A 17,044-nucleotide genomic window follows, 5' to 3' on the forward strand; every position below is an offset into this window, starting at 1 on the left:
GTCTGGGCAACACTCACTTATCTCCCAGGTCTCAGTTCCTTCCTCCGAGAAGCCTTCCCTGACGCCCCAGTCTAGAGGAGACCCCTCTGGGATGGGAGCCCCAGGCAGCTGGAGATCTCTGTGACCCTCGGCTAGTTGTGGTCTCATGCCTGTCCCTCCATGAGGACACATGTGGAGTCCATTTGTCCTGTGTCCTCAGTGCCCAGAACTGGGTCTGGCACATAGTAGGTGCTTAGTAGAGAATTTTGAACAAATAAATGCATATATTATGGCATTTTATAATAGAAGAGTAAGTGATAATTCACATTAGTCACCAAATCTTGACCACTCTGGGGCCTTGGCTAACACTCCCAGCAAACAGACATGCACGGCCCAAAGCAGGAGGCGCAGAGACCCTCCCCTTACCCAGGCAGGGCCACGCAGCTGAGTCCTCACCATCCCGGCTCCTAGAATTAGTTTATTCATTCATTCTGATGTGTTTTAATTCAACAACTGTTAAGTGATGGCCAACTATGGGCCAAGTGTTGGAGCTGGAACGCAGACAGGACATCGTCCATGAGACTCACGCTTTCAGGGGACAATCATGGAATAAAATAAACTTTTGAGCAAACAAATGAGCAAAACAATTGTAAATTGTGATGGGTCTTTTTTTTTTTTTTTTTTTTAAAAAAAAAAAAAGCTTTGTCTACAGAACAACAGAAGGTGCTTACTGTGCGATGAGGGACACCTCTGGAGAAGTGGTGGCCCCAAGGAAGAGGAGGAGCTGCCAAGTGGAAAGGCAATTAGGGGTCATTCCAGGCAGAGGGAACAAACTGTGCACAGGCCCTGAGGCAGGAAGAACTGGGCACAGTGGAGTGTCTGAGAAGGCCATGAAGCTGGGGAATGAGCAAGGGGAGAGTGGTCTGAAAGGAGGTCCACAGAGACCCAGTCTTACAAGACCTTGCAGGTCTTATAGAAGTGTGGAAGTGTGTGTGTGTGTGTGTGTGTGTGTCTGTGTGCCTGTGTGTGGTGTTTGCCCTATTTTCAGCATACCAGAAATCGTAATGCCAGCATTTTTTTTGATGCACACCTGTACTAACTCAAGAGGTGCGCAAAAAATGTCTGTCATGAGGAGAGCACACAGGACCGAGACCACACAGAACTCTGGCACAACCACTTGGTTGCTCGGGCTGCCTCTCTGGGTGGACTAAGTCCCTTCTCTGGCCCTCCATGTCCACTTCTGTAAACACAGAGGAAAGGGACACAAGGTGAAGAAAGTCCACCTGTGGCCCGTGGGGCACGTGGAGAAAGGTGGCATTGTTTTGGGCTGTTGCCCCAACTGGGGCTGCAGTGGCATCTGGGGCCAGGCACCAGGGATGCTGACGGTGCTGCCATGCATGGGGGACAAAGACTCCATCCCTGAATGGGGTCATCTCTAAAGTCTTCTTAGGGCTCTAAGTGTCCACGAATCTAAGGCAAGTTTGCCCCGCCTTCCCAGGGCACATTTGGCAACATATGGAAACCTTTTTGGTTGTCACAATCTGAGGGGAGGGGACGCTAGTGGCATCTAGTGAGAAGAGGCTGGGGAGGCTGAAGAACATCCTGCACGCACAGGACAGCCCCCCACAAAGAATTGTCTGGCCCACGATACCAACAGTGCTGAAGCTGAGAAACCGTGGTCTCAGGCTATGATTGGTCAAATGAACGGATGGGTAAATGAATGCATGTAGGGGTGACCTGAATAATGCGTCACCCTCCAGTTAACAGCCCCATGGGGCTCATTCACATCAGGTGACCAGATGTTAGTTGTCCTCATTTTAATTCAAACAGCCACCGAGAACCTGAATGGTCCATGAAGAAATGAATGTTGCCACAATTTCAGAAGCAAACATCAACCAAGGGTTATCTCTAGCTTTTTCTACAGCCTTCTGTCATGATTGATAACAACCAATATTTTTTAAGACTCATTTTGCCAGGTGCCGGGCTAAGCACTTTATACGTATTTGTTTATTTAATCCTCATCACCACTCGTTATCCCTATCGTACAGGTGAGGAAAGAGGGATGCAGGGACGTTAGTTAACGTGTCCAAGGTACCACAGCCAGCAAATGGAGTTCAGAGCAGAAGCCCCGGGACCCACTGGAGCTCCTGGCGCCAACAGATCCCAGTGACTGTTTGCCCATGAATGTCTGAGCAAGAAAATCGCTTCCTGTCTCCAAACTCGATGCGTACGTACAATGTATTTCTTTATTTTGGCTGCCATACAGATTTCCCTTGGAAACATTACCATGGGGAAAATTCTGAAAGGGAACATAGAGAACTCAGATCAAGCTAGGGTCCCTCGGGGGCCATTAGCCACGTCCCAAAAACTGTCTGCACGTCACTTGGAGGAGAGAAAGCAGAGTCTGAAAAATCGAGATGCCTCTATCTGTGTATCCTCTGACTCCACGTCCTTAGCAAGGGTTGCAAAAGTTCACATTTTCAGCTAACATTTTGTGTGATGATTTTCTTAACCCTGCAAGTTGCTATTTCACTAGCAGCTTCCTTTGAGGGGCCTCAGATGACAGATTGGATGATTTAAGAGGAAAAAAATGTGGTTGTATTTGAAGTTTTTTTTTAAGGCCTCCAGGAGTCTAATGTGACATTCTGGGTAAGAACACAGCATTATGTTGACGCATATGACATCTCTCTTAATGATGTATGAAGTCTCTTTATGGCGGCAAGTGACTGAGGGGGCGCAGAGAAACCCAGCTGGAAACCCGCGTCAGCTGGTAAACCATGACTGCCACCCTTATCTCAGAAGAGGTGGGAAAGGCTAAGAGGTCTGGAAGCTTCTCCATTTGGAGAATATTCATTCACAAGGGAAACAAAGATCATCTGCCCCAGAGACCAGACTTTACAAAATAAGGTGTTATCTACACGCAGGCTCTAAAGGCAATGGTTTTAAGTTCCCCCACCTTTGGGCCCAAATTGGGTATCCCCAAAGCACCCCCAGCTATTTGTGGGACAGTCCAAAGGGACTCTGGGTGCACCAGAGCATGGTGAAGTGAGAGAAAGACTTTTTTCCCAAGCCAATGCCACATGTTGCCTTAGGGACACCAAAGTCCCCTCTTGGACGTACCTTCTGGACCTCACCCACCATCCATTTTTCATAAGTATTCCTCATTCCTCTACCCATTATAACTCAATTTTATACACCAGGTAGCTGAGGCACAAAGACATTAAGAAACTTGCTTTAGAATCTGTTTTATTCAACTCAAAGATGGGACATGAGAGTATGAGAATGATCAATCCATGGGAAAGGTTATGGGTTACACTTGGAAAAGTCATACATCACTTCTGCCCACCTCCCATTGGCCAGAATTCAGTCACATGGTCTCATGAACTGCAAGAGAGGCTGGGAAATGTAGTCTAGCTGTGTACCCAAAGGGAAAAAGAAATGGGTTTTAGTGACATCAGAGCTATCTCTACCGCAGGCACTAAGCAAAGCCCCGGAGCCCACAAATTAGTCTGGGAAGCCAGACTCAGAAACATACTCCATCATTTTTCAATCATCCATCTCGCCCACCCTAGAGTTCAATAAAGGCTCTCAAATATATCACTGGACGATACTCTGTGGGGAGGAGTGGAAGGGAAAGTTATCTATATGGGGTTATCTGGGATGCTGCTTAAGTATAAAATGGAGGTACCACTTACTGCTAACTTCCTATGTGCCAGGCACTGTATCCCATGCTGTAATTGTCTGTCTCATTTAATCCTCACCCTGGTAGTATTAGATAGTGACAATGCTTATCCCCCACCTTGCAGATGAGAAGTCGAAATGTTGAGGGGTGGCACAGTAAGTCCTGAGAGAACTGGAAATCACATCCAGGTTAATGTGATCTCAGAGCTCAGGTGCTTACCCCAATGGCTTTTCCACGTCAATCCTGATTTCTTCCCATCCACAAGATTATGTGTCATCCCTCAAGGGAGAAATGCCAGGGCTCCCACCTTCTATTCATATTTAAACCACAGCATTAGCTACTGGGAAAAGAAAACATTTTCATAAAATATTCAGAATGTGAAATATGACAGAAAAGAAATACATCCACAGGAATGTCACTAATCAAAGTGATTTTCTCACCCAACTGCCTTACAAGACTGGTGTTGTACTTAGAATAAGAAAGAAAGAGAGGGTAGCTAGACAAAGACACCATGATTATCAGCACCGCAAGCATGCTCTCAGCCTGAGGCAAGCAGCCCTCAGACTCCAGAGCAGAGAGACATGTGTGATCAAATTCCTCACTCAGAACAATTAGTAGAGTCCAACATTGGGACTGTGGGTGTTTGCCATCCATATCTGCGATCACATGTTCCTCTGAGGAAGTTTATTTATCAATATGGTAAGATGGAATGTTAAGAGATAAAATAGCCTTGTTTCATACGTGGAAAATTTGAGGAAATGGATTATTGGGGACAGGATTGTATTTTTTGTTGTTGTTGTTATTATTTACTGCTTTTTTTTTTTTTCTCTTTGGGGTCTGGGTGGATTTTTCCATTGTTAACATGCATATATTTTTAAAACATATCTAAAATATGAATGTGTATTTAAATCAATGTGTGCATTTAACATCATGTTGCTTTTGTTCCACATCCTCCCCCCACCCCCAATGCAACAACAAAATTATAAGGTGAGGCTAAGATTTATAACCCACAGTATCTGAGAACAGAGGAGATGTAACACACAGTACTATATAGTACATGATTCAAGTAGCCACTTCTCTCGCCCCATTACGATAAACTGGTCACTTGCAGAGGCTTTGAGCAGAAGATCCTAAGGGCAGGGGCTGGATCATTCAAATTAAAAATACAAACCAAATCAAAGAAAAAAAAAAGCCACCAACCAGTTTCCTTTAAAAAAAAAAAAAGACTACCTTTTAAATATTCATTTAAATGTATAGTAATAAACTATTATACATTTTAATCTGTTTTCTATTTGACAATATTTCATTTGCAGACTCTCTATGGCTTATAAAAATATGCCCAGAGTCCAAATCCCCACAGCATGAGATTTTTCACATTCTCTAATTGCAGTAATGTATTTCTGTCAAATTCTGTCTACAAGCCACCCAGGGGAAAACACTGGTGCTTGGTGACTGTGAGTAGTTAGGCTAAAGTGTGAGTCCAGGCACCAGAGGGGGGCCATGGACCCTAGGCTTGCGTGAGACTGTCTCCTTAGATGCTGTACCCCTCATCTTGCTCTTGCTGTGGATGGAATTTCACCATGAAGCATAAGTTCTCCAGGTGTGTGCCTGTGGTTATGAGTTCACCAAAACCCATCTCATTTTCCCCTTGGGTACACAACTAGACTACATTTCCCAGCCTCCCTTGCAGTTTATGGGACCATGTGACTGAGTTCTGGCCAATAGAAAGACAGATGGAAGTGACATCTGACTTTTCCATGTGTAACTGATAAAAGTTTCCCATGGAGTTATCATCTGTGCACTTTCTGGTTCCATCTTTGAGTTGAAGAAATCAGACTCTAAGGCAAGTTTCTTATTATCTCCATGCCTCAGTTGCCTAGTCTATAAAATGGGGATAAAAAATCACTTCTACCTCTGGAGTTGTTAAGAGGAACAGTAAACAAAGTGAAAAACAAGCCCGAAGAGCGTAGTGATTAGCTTCACAGTGTGTGGAAGAGAAATTCCTGAATTTAAAGCTTGTGTTTATAGCCATGTGACTTTGGGCAAGTCACTTAACCTCTCTATACCTATTTCCCATTCTGTAAAATGTAAACAACTAATACTGACCCGATAGGAATGTGGCAGGGAATGATTGAGATTAAGTATGTAAAATGCTTGGAACATAATAAGCCTGGCACCTAGGGAGTGCTAAATAAGTCTTAGCTGCTACTATTACTAATGCTGTTACCACTGCCATTATAATAATTATTATTATTTTTGCATCTAAAATGTGCTTAGAAGAGTGCCTGGTGCATAGTAAGTATTCCTAAATGTTAACTATCATTATTACTTTCTGTAAAACATGTTTAACAATAGATTCTACCAGAATTAAGTGAAATAATGGGTATAAAGTCTTACCACAGTACCCAGCCAAAAAAAAAAAAAAAAAAATGTTAGTCTTTAATAACCCCTGATCCTGTTAAATGACACATGTTCTGTGCTGGAAAAGGAGCCACCGAGGGTGAAGACCAGGCAGTGGACACGGATGACAGTGCTAAGGTAGGAGAGATCAAGCTGATAAATGCAACAAAACCAGACTTTATCTTTTCCATAATGTGAGCTTGAGCTCAGCCAGTTCTAGACTTTGACCCAACTAGAATCAGCAGACAATCTAGGGCCAAGGATGGACCAGGTTCTTAACTGGGGACCCAAGATTATTCAGGGGTCTCTAGCTAGAACACATGAACTTGGATTAAAAAATAATAAAAACTTTATTTCCACTAGCCTCTGTCATCTAGCATTCCCTTTAATTATAAATGTAAGCCACAAATCACGGTAGTATTACCAGTACCTGTGACTTTGTCACCAACCGAAATCACAGATTTTTTAGTCACATTACATTGTAATTTTCACAGATATCTCAAAATATAATGCCTATCGCTACTTCCACATTATGGTAATTACTAGACTTGCTTGTTTAATGTGTTAATAAAGAAAGCAAAGATTTGGCCGGTCGCAGTGGCTCACGCCTGTAATCCTAGCACTCTGGGAGGCCGAGGTGGGCGGATCGTTTGAGCTCAGGAGTTCGAGACCAGCCTGAGCAAGAGCGAGACCCCATCTCTACTAAAAATAGAAAGAAATTATATGGACAGCTAAAAATATATACAGAAAAAATTAGCCGGGCATGGTGGTGCGTGTCTGTAGTCCCAACTACTCGGGAGGCTGAGACAGGAGGATCCCTTGAGCTCAGGAGTTTGAGGTTGCTGTGAGCTAGGCTGATGCCACGGCACTCACTCTAGCCTGGGCAACAAAGTGAGACTCTGTCTCAAAAAAAAAAAAAAAAAGAAAGAAAGAAAGCAAAGATTTGACTAAATCGCATTTTATTTATTTAATAGATGTGTTTCAATATCAACAGTCTTCCTTTGTGATTCTAAGGATTTTGTATTACATATTTGAAAACTTCATTCTGCAAAGAGGCCCACAGCTCTCCCCAGATGCCCTAAGGGTTCATGGAACAGAAGAGGTTAAGGGACGCTAGTCTAGAGTCTGCAGGACCCTCAGTCCCGCACACACAGAGAGGCTGGGTCTGGAGTCCAGAAACCGGCTGGTGATTGCCCAGGTATCCTCCGGCAGGTCTTTAACCTCCTGTGCCCTCTGACACTGTGTCTACAGAGAGGAGCTAATATTATTCCTCCCAAATCCTCCATAAGATTATTATAAGATTCACACATGATGCAGAATGTGAATGTGCTGGCTGAAAGTAACAGATTCTGCACCAACTTGGGCATCAGTCACATTATCATCCTTCAGAGACTCAATAGAGTTTGAATCTTCATACATGCTCTCTAAGCGTTGCCCCAGTTTCTCCTCCTAGAATGCCATGAAAGGAAATCTGCCAAGAACCTTGGGAGGCAAAGACCAGGGGAGGTGCTGGAGTCAGACCTGGAGCTGAATTCTGGCTCTACCTCTTACTAACTGTGCCACCGCTGACAACTGATTTCACCCCTGAGTCTCTGTTTCCTCCTCTTTAGAATGGAAAGGGTGAAGGTACAACGAGATCAACTGCTCCAAGTACATAACAGAGTGCCAAACAAGTGACCACAGGTAGGGCTTGGTGAAGCACAAAGTTGAGGTGAGAATAGAGACTTTGTCGTCATCATTGTCATGGCTGTCATTATCACACTGCGTCAGGCATTTTCCCACAGAATATCCATGTGCTCCTTACCTCTCCCATCCCCCTTGTCATGGGCACCATGGCACAAGTTCTAGCTAGTGGACTGCAGGTAGCAGTGACGTGCACCCCTTCTGTGCTGACGCAATGAAAAACTCAAAAGAGATCCCCTGTTCCCTTCTTCCCCTGCTGTAATGGTGGAGGTGTGTGTTGACACAGTGGAACCACAAGATAGAAATGGCCTGTGTGCTTGGTCACTACGTGGAGAGAGCTGCCCTGGACAGCCACCCAGCTTTCATCAGACATGTAGCATGAGCAAAAAATAAACCTCCGTCGCATGGGCCATTGAGATTTCATGGTCAAATCATTAACTGCATATAACCTAGCCTCTCCTGACTAATAAAGTAATTAAATAAGAAAATGGACAACAGACAACACCCCCAAATGATGGCAATGGCTAGATACACCATGAGATACACCTAGAATTCAGCACCATCCTCTAGGACATAAATACACAATCCATTTACAAGATCTAGGCAGAACCTTGTCCAAAAACTAAATGTAGTCCAAGAAGTTACTCACCCCAGTTTCTATGTACAATCTGAAAACCTTGCTGACCAGCATAGCATTTGCTCATTGGAACTCAGGAAGCCTTCTTGAGATTCTGTATCTGCACTCGGAGTTGACATTAGCTAAAACCACTAACTAACGGGCCATTTCCATACAACATTCCCTCTCCTTCTCTCCAAAGGTGCAAGTAGCTCCGGGCTTTGCAAGGAGCTCTCGATACCTACTTGGCCACCGTTCTGTATGGAGGGGGCTACAGGACCAGAATTCCTCTGCGTTGCCTCCGAGGACAGCACCAGGACAGAGTCAAAAATGTAATTAACACATTTCAAATCAACATGTAAAACATGTCAGATGTTTGAGTATTAATTAATATTTTTGCAAACTAATTACATTAGAATGACAAGGCCAGGAAGACACTAAAAGACTTTACTAATTTTGTTCCACTCCCCCTGTTTAAATGGCTGCACGGATTACCACTTTATTCAATTTTTGGTTTTTTTTTTTTTTTTAATTTACCAGAAACGATCTAAACACCACGCTATTTCACAGCTATCATCATTTATTCATAGCTCAATAGAGGAAGCCGGAATAGCAATAAGTCTTTTTTTTTTTCCTTCTTCTCCTAATTGTCATTCTGGTGAGATAAGTAGGCTATCAGCCCCCAGTCAAGCTACATTAGTGCCGAGAACCAGGCACAGCCACGAAGTTTCGCCAAAGTGTGTTAGCATCATTTATCATGAGAGGTTTGTGTTGAGTAATGGAGACTTTAACCCAAGGGGGTTTTCAAGCCTGCTTCCCCCATCCTTAGCTGCGCCACTGGCTCAGAAGGCAAATGGCACAGAATCAAACACTGACTTTTCCTGCCACCCGCACGGCCTTGGGCAGGTCCCATATATTCTTCTGAGCCTTAGTTTTCTCAACCGTTAAATGAAGGCCATATTCATACTCATTCTTAAGTTTGTTGGAAAGCCCAAAAGAGGTAATTCATATAAAAATGTTGAGCACGGTGCTGAGGATACAGTAGGCATTTAATAAATGTCAGCTGCTCTCACCGCTGCCACCACCACCACCATCGTTGTCACTATCGTCACCACCAGGAAGAGTCACCTTCAATGCCCTTCACTGACATGACCTGCCGATTCTCCAATTCTCCTCTCCTCCTCCACCCCTCACCCCCACAGTCAATCCTAAGCCATCTATTTGCTGTTTATCCAACTTGCTTCCAGGTTATTAAAATATTTCATGGCGTGTGATGTCCACGTATATGGCCCTCAATGCCTCGTACCAGCCCTAGAGCCAGGGCGTGCGGGTGAATGGGAAAGGAAGATGCATCTCATCCGAACGCTCCCCAGGGTTCCTGCGAGACTTGAACACCCCTCCTCTAAGTGTTCACTCTCCTTTTCAAACCCACCCCTAGTAGAACTTAGCTAGAAGCATCTGTTCACCATCTGTGTAATTTACTAGATCACAGGCTCCTTGAAAGCAGAAACAGTATCTTATTCATTTTAAGTTACCAGGGCCTAAAAGAGTGGATATCCAACAATAGATGCTCTTTAAGCTTGCTGAATCAATGCATGTCCCCACAGAGAGGTCCATCTGCTAATATAGATGTGCTTCACTTCGCTCCAGAACCACTGAGCCCAGCCTGGATACAAGTCACACAACCTCTCTTCCTTCTCCTGGCTAGAAACGGTAATTCTAGTGTTCCCTTAGGAGGGCCAGTAGTAGCTCCCTTGGACCTCCTCCTTCTTCTCTGACCCTTTGTAGATCTGCCCTTGGTCTGAGGTTTGCACAAACAACCCGTTTAATTCCCCCTCTCCAAATGATTCTGGACATCCCAACACTCCCCTTCAATTGTCACATCACCAGGCCATCTCCGTGTCCTCCGTAAAAGCCCCAACACCATGACGAGTCTGTTTCTCCTTTTGCCATTGATAAAACGTGCTGGATCCTCAGAACTGTGCAACATTACAGACGATGACAGGCTGGGGCCTCTGCGGTTCTAATTTGGAGCACCGAGCCCGAGAGTGGAGTGAAGTATGAGCCCGGGAGCACATCTTTTGATCTTAAACAGTCAGGAGGTTGGAATGTATAATGCTATGGAAATAAATGGTGTCAAAACTGTAGGAAATAATTTATGGTTGTGGGAATGAGTTTTGTGATCACAGAGCTCTCACAAAATCTTACAACAGAGAGTCAGTGAGGCTGGTTGAGCTGCAGCAGGGTAAAGCTTTGGAAGAAGAGACAATTTAGACGAGAAGAGATGGGATTTTCCTCCCTACGGTCCAAAGACCCAGACATTGCCTCTGAGAGACTGGAGGTGACTCCTGACTTTGGGGTCTGGCAGTCAGGGGTGTGATTCTCAATCTTCCCCCTGTTACCTCGTGACTCATTTAATCAACCAGGTTGAGCTTCAGTTTGCTCATCTGTAAAACAGGAAAAATATTAATAATAGTGCTCATTTCCTAGGGTTATTATAAGATAAAGTAAATAAGACAAGGTATATGAAATGACTTGAGTGCCTGGCATACACTCAGCTGCTAATTAAAAGTTAGCTTCCTTCTCCTTTGGTGTCTTCTATTCATTAACCTCCTCTGCAACATGCCCATGGCAGGATCCTTCTAACTTACCCTCCAAACCTCACAGTAACACAAATCTGTTTTTTTTTAAACAGAAGAAGTAGAAAGAGAAACTTTACAACTGCTTGCTTTTCCAGGAACCCTTAATTAATGACAGTGGAGTAAGAAGCTTCTGGAAGACTCTAGGACGGATGCTTCCATTTGGTTCAGAGGCTATGAATGGATTCTAGTTGATACTGCTGCTATTTCCTATTGTAGCCTAGAATGAGTTACCAAGCATGCTAATAGAAGTAACAACCACTACAACTAGCATATAGTAAGGGGCATATATGCACCAAGTAATATGCTAATCGCCTTTTATAAGTCACATCATGCTTTTCACTGTCCCAAAAAAGCTATAAGGTCCATTCTTTAATTGTCCTCATTCTGTGGAGGAGACAAACAAGGCACACAGAGGTGAAGCAATTTTCCTGCGTTTCAGCACTATTTGGGATTGGAGACAGGAAATGGTGACAGTGATGCTGTTCGTGGTTGGGACAGCCCAGAGGCTGCAGCCAGACAGGCCCGGGTCAAACATGGGTCCCACCGTTCTTAAGGTTGGTCAATGCACATCCCCTCCCTGTCTCCTACCTTCCTCAGCTGTACCATGCAGACATTCATGTTCACCTCAAGGACTGCTGTGAGGATAACGCAGCGCCTGAGACTCCATGTGGTGAATGACAGCCACAAGGATCAATGCCACTGGCGTTGTTGCTTTCAGAGGTTCTTGCTCATCTCCACCCTGCTCACCCCCAGGTGCTTCTGGGTGTCAGTTTTCTGGACTGGCCTCACCGGTTTATCAGCCTCTCACCAGTGCCTCCCATCAGCTGTTCCTTCCGTCTGCTTGTTTTTCCTCTCTAACCCCCAATTCTACCTCCGCCCTCCCTATTCTCAGCATGTATAGTTCCCTCTGCTATTCACTGGGAAAATGAAGGCTGCCAGGCATAACCTCTTTCAATTTCTCTTCCTTCGCCTTCAAATTTATCCGCATTTACTCTCCATCCTTTTTTCCTTCAAAGTCACAGAGGGAAAAAAATGTACTTTCTCAGACCGATCAGGACTAAAGCTCTCTGGTGCCAAACCCTGGTGAGGCAGTGGTGAGCAGAGCACGGGGCCCCCAGGGAGACTCCGACCACCGTGCAGCGGGTAAACCCCGCCTGTGCTCTGAGTCCCGCCCTGGTATCCTCTGAGGCCTGTCCTCCAAGCCCCTGCCATCCCCGAATTCCTTCCTAAATCCTGTCTTTCCTTTAATCTGGGGGGGGCCAGCATTCTCTTGGCTTAAACACTTGCCTCCTTGAATGGCCTGTGGCCTCGGGCCCCACATGGCCTTCTGGATCCTTGAGTGCAGCGTTTTGACTGAATTCAAATTTTACAGAACAAATCCTTTTACTAAATGGATTTGTTTTGTGAAGTTTGGATTTGGTTGTGAGGCCATGCCAGGGGACCTGAAGGGCCATATGTGGCCTTGAGGCTGTAGGTTCCCCACCCCTGGTGGCCTATGTGACCTCTCCTTTCAATCACTCCTTAAGCCCCCCACATGGGAAAGGCTGTTGTTGAGGACATTAATGGTTATACGATTGCCAAACCCAGCGCCATTGACGCTTGCTCCCCCTGACCCTTTCAATACCCCCACCTCGTTCTTGTAACCTCCTTACTCTTTGATTTCCGTACTTGGTCTTGGTTTTCCCACGTCACTCCAATCACTTCCACCCTCCTTCCCTGTTTCCACACTTACTTATTCCCTGAGCAGGCAGGCTCTTTCCCACCGGTGCTTCCTCTCATGCTTTTTACGTTTCTTTGCTTGTTGACAACCTAATTCACCCCCGAAGGCTCCAGTCTGCACATTACCTCCTCTGGGGAGCCCCTATAAATATCCCTCACCTATCTCAGCTCATCTGTGTTTGAACCCAGGTCCAAAACTTACCAAATATGGGAAGGAGGCTCAGGGAGGGGGCTTTGCTGTTATGAGAACCTTAGTCCCCGTGAACCAAGTGACAAGACAGCATTTATGATAGAACCTTACCTCCGTATTGGACCATCAGTTTTCTGAGTGCATGATTGTGTGTCACCCTTATATATGGATCCTCAGGCCTCGTATTGTGCCTGGAATATAACAGGCTGTCACTTAAATGTTTATCAGATTAAAAAACACTAACCATACCTCCAACTGAGAATTCTGGGCCCTTGAGTTAAGGCCACATGATTTTTTTTTTTTTTTTTTGAGCTCTTTAAATATCCTTTTGCTCTGCCTTCAAGGACAGAGAAGACTATCAAAGTGTGATTGGGCAAAATTAGCCAAGGCCAAGAGTGCTCATTGGAAAATACAGCTCATTTTCAAGTGGATCTTGTCCTTGGGTGGAGAGAAGAGGGCCATTAACTCCAGCGTGAATTACGTCTTACAAGTAAGCTTCTGCATGGTTTAGGGTCGAATGCAACCGTGATGCAAAGCTATCACAGCAAGTTCTCAAAGCCACATGTCTCAAAATAATTGCTAATTAGGTTATTCACTTATTCTTTTACTTTATAAAAAAGTAAGAGGAAAGGGGTTATGGATGGAAGTAAAATAACAATTGCTGAATACCTACTGTGTGCCAGGCTCTGTCTTAGGCATTGGGTATCGATTGGCTCATTTAAAGTTCACGCCAACCTTGTGGGATATTTCATTATCCCCATTTTGCAGATAAAGGACTTGCTTTTCAGTTAAGTGACCTGTCCACAGCCACATAACTCATGAGCTGTGGACCATGATTCTTGCCTCATTTATGAAATCCCAAAGCTCATTTTCTTTTCACCGCAACCTTTGTAAAATGTGCTGGATTCTCCAATGACTCAGAATGGCCAGGGCTGATCTTCTGCCAGCAGCAAAAGCAGCTCAGCCCCTTCTCAAATGCACTGGTCTCTCTCCAATGGGTGACAGGACTTCTAACAGGCTCTCCAGCTCCCGGTTTCCTCTCCTGAGAATCAGGCTCAAGACAGGAAAAACAAATGATTCCTTGGCCTGGAATAAAGTTTCCTTTTGGAAAGGGAGAAAAAAAAAGGTAGGAGAGAGATTCCACCCACGTTTTTCCAAGGCCACTGGGTTTGCCACCCAAGTAGTCTGAGATTATTTGGGATAGCCATTATTTGGGATAGCAAAACTGTAATATCAATCAATCTCAGTTCGATCGCTTTGCCGTGAAATAAAAGCAGGACAATTTATCAAAACTGAGGCCCTCCACTGGGTTTATATTACCATTAAACTATCAACGGGAAATCATTAAGGTGAGGCAAAAAACCAACTGGCAACTGAAATAAAATGATTTCCCCCCCCCCTCCCCAAACATCCTCGCCTGCAACCTTCTTTGTTTGGCTGTCAGCACAGCCAACATGGGGCCGGGTCTCAGATCTCTGTGTTAATGTGCTTTGCGGCTGGCGGTGGAGAGAGCTCACACACAGGCATTTGCAATCCAACGGCTGTGCCCAGGTAACTTGGTTCTCTCTCAGCAGGGCAAGCTGCGTGACGATAAATAGGGGGAAATGTGTATGCATTTGTGCGATAAAACAGGCTTAATGATTTTGAAGGGGAAGGAGTCCACGAGACATACAGTAGCAACTTAGGAACAAAATGGAACCATGCAGGGCCAATTAATGTGCGAATATGTGTGTGCTGAACTTGCATTCCATTCATCATGTGGACATGGAAATTGGGCCATTTATCTGTTATATTATGTATGTGACATCTTAGTTTGGTTCTTACAGGCTGCTTGGGGACAAAGGGCCAGGTGCTTTGCGGCTAGCAGAGGGAATTTAAGATAAATTCTTCAGCTGTCATAAACATTGCTGGGCAGAATTTGGTCAGAAGATAAAGCTCTTTCCTCTGCAGGGTTTTAACATTTCTCAATAGCTCATGTGCCATCTTATTAAAACTGTGTGTGGCTGCAGGGAGGGGTGGCATATGCCATGAAAAATTATTGGCACAAACAGCTTGCTGTCATGTTTTCAAAGTCCAGATTTAGCAAACGTTATTCACATATTCACTGTCAATCTGCAGAGAGAAAGGGAACTGGCAAAGCCATTCATTCGCCCCGGTTCTGTGGGTCTGTACTTCTTTTTGTCTCCTTTTACCCACGGTCTCCTCCACAGGTGGGGTTTATTCTGCTCAAATTACAACTGTTTGTCTCTACTTAGAAGGAGGGAAAAAAAGAAAGCCATCTGAGAAGGAAAAGGACCTCACAGAAGCACTTTCCCAGAGCCAATATTATTTACCTAACAGAACATGCCATGAATATGGAACATGCATTAAATAACGGCGATCGCTTGCTTTGATGAATTGCCATTAGAAATTCAATTAATAAAAGGTTACCTCCCTCAGCAGTGCAAAAAAAAAAATATGATCTGGCCGCAGCAATTATAATTTATCCTTAGAAATAATGTTTAGGAGAAAAAAATAGAGATTTAATAAAAAAAAATTTCTACCTGAAAAATGAGAACCTTGAATAAAAAAATGAATGAATGAAGACTATTTTAGATATGAAGTAGTGTCCATACGCTGATCATTCCTACACTTCCTAATTCCTTCTGTTCTACTCCCCCTACCGCGATCATCTGATCATCTTTTTTCCCCATTATTCTGGTTTATGCTTTTTGTATTTTCTCTCTCTTTTTTCCCCTCTGCCTTCTCCCTCCTCTTCCCTTGCCAGGAAGCTTCATTTGTTTCTTGGTATACAGATTACATACGATAAAGTGCACACCTCTTAAATATAGACCTCCGCCAACTTTGTATATGATGATCAGCTCTATAAACACACCCAGATGAAAGTGCTGAACGAGCCCATAACTCTTGGGCCCCTACCCAGCCAACACCTCCCAGAGGAAAGCACTCTTGTTACTTTTATCACCAGATACGAGTGTTGTCTGTGTGTGTGCGTGTGTGTGAAAATTAAATCATAGAGGATATTTTTTTTGTTCTGGTATTTTCCTCACTCACCATTATGTCTCTAAGATTCATACAGGCTGTTTCATATATCTACAAATAATTCTTTTTGATTGCTGACTTGTATTCCATTGCATGAATATGACACTATTTACTTTTCTATTACACTGTTAATGGACCATTTAGCTTATTTCCAGCTTTTGGCTATGATAAATAAAACCTCTATGAAAATTATTGCATATGTTTTTTGGTGGACATAAGCATTTGTTTCTCTTGGGCACACAAGTGAAAGTGGAACTGCTGGATTATTAAACATTATTTCAGTAATGTGTAAAGTACTTCAATTCAACCTTCAATTTTCAATCTGTAAAATGGTGATAAGAAATAGCCTTCTATATGTGACTGCTATGACACTGAAAAGGGGAAACATTTGTGAAGGTGTTTTTACTGTTGGTTATTTGTTTTAAACGGCCCATGGGGCTCAGATGTGAGAATGTGTCTAGGGGAAAGGTAGGAAGACAGACGAGCACAGAAGATAGCTGTCCGTGGTGCTGACCACAGGGAAACACGACATACTCAGATACGATGCAGAACGCAGAATGGGTCCTTCATGGGTGGCAGAATTAACATTTATTGACCACCTACTATGTACCAGACCAAAATCTGGGTGGTTTACATGGCATGGCAGTTAATGTCAGCACTTTGTACCCTGCCAGACATAGTCACGAATCCCAGCTATATCATTCATTCATTGAACAGCACTGGCAAAGTTATGGAGTCTTTCTGAGCCTCGGATTCTAATTCTGGAAAATGGGGGTCAAAGGAGCCTCCACATCACAAGATATTTGTGAGAATCTGAAAACACGATGCATGCAGAGCATTTACATAATGAACGGTGCATAAGAGGTGCTGAATAAATGAAAACTGGTACCCTGGTCACCTGGAGGAAACACTGCCATTACCATTTTAAACGCCCTCAACAGCCTCATGGGATGTGTACTGTCATCCCCATTCTCAACACGAGAATACTAAGTTTGTGTGGATAAAGAAGTCGCTCACATCATTGATCACAAGGTCATCAGGACGTAGGTGACACCAGTGACTCCTGACCTCCACGCCATCCTTAGGCTTCT

General features: G+C 44.1%; 1 protein-coding gene across 2 annotated transcripts in view; it reads right to left on the reverse strand.

The window, feature by feature from the left end:
• The window catches only part of RBFOX1 (RNA binding fox-1 homolog 1), a 1,926,172-nt gene that overhangs the window by 1,459,458 nt on the left and 449,670 nt on the right, over positions 1-17,044 (reverse strand). The window lies entirely within an intron of this gene.

The sequence above is a fragment of the Eulemur rufifrons genome, chromosome 14, assembly GCF_041146395.1.
Source record: "Eulemur rufifrons isolate Redbay chromosome 14, OSU_ERuf_1, whole genome shotgun sequence".
NCBI lineage: Eukaryota > Metazoa > Chordata > Mammalia > Primates > Lemuridae > Eulemur > Eulemur rufifrons.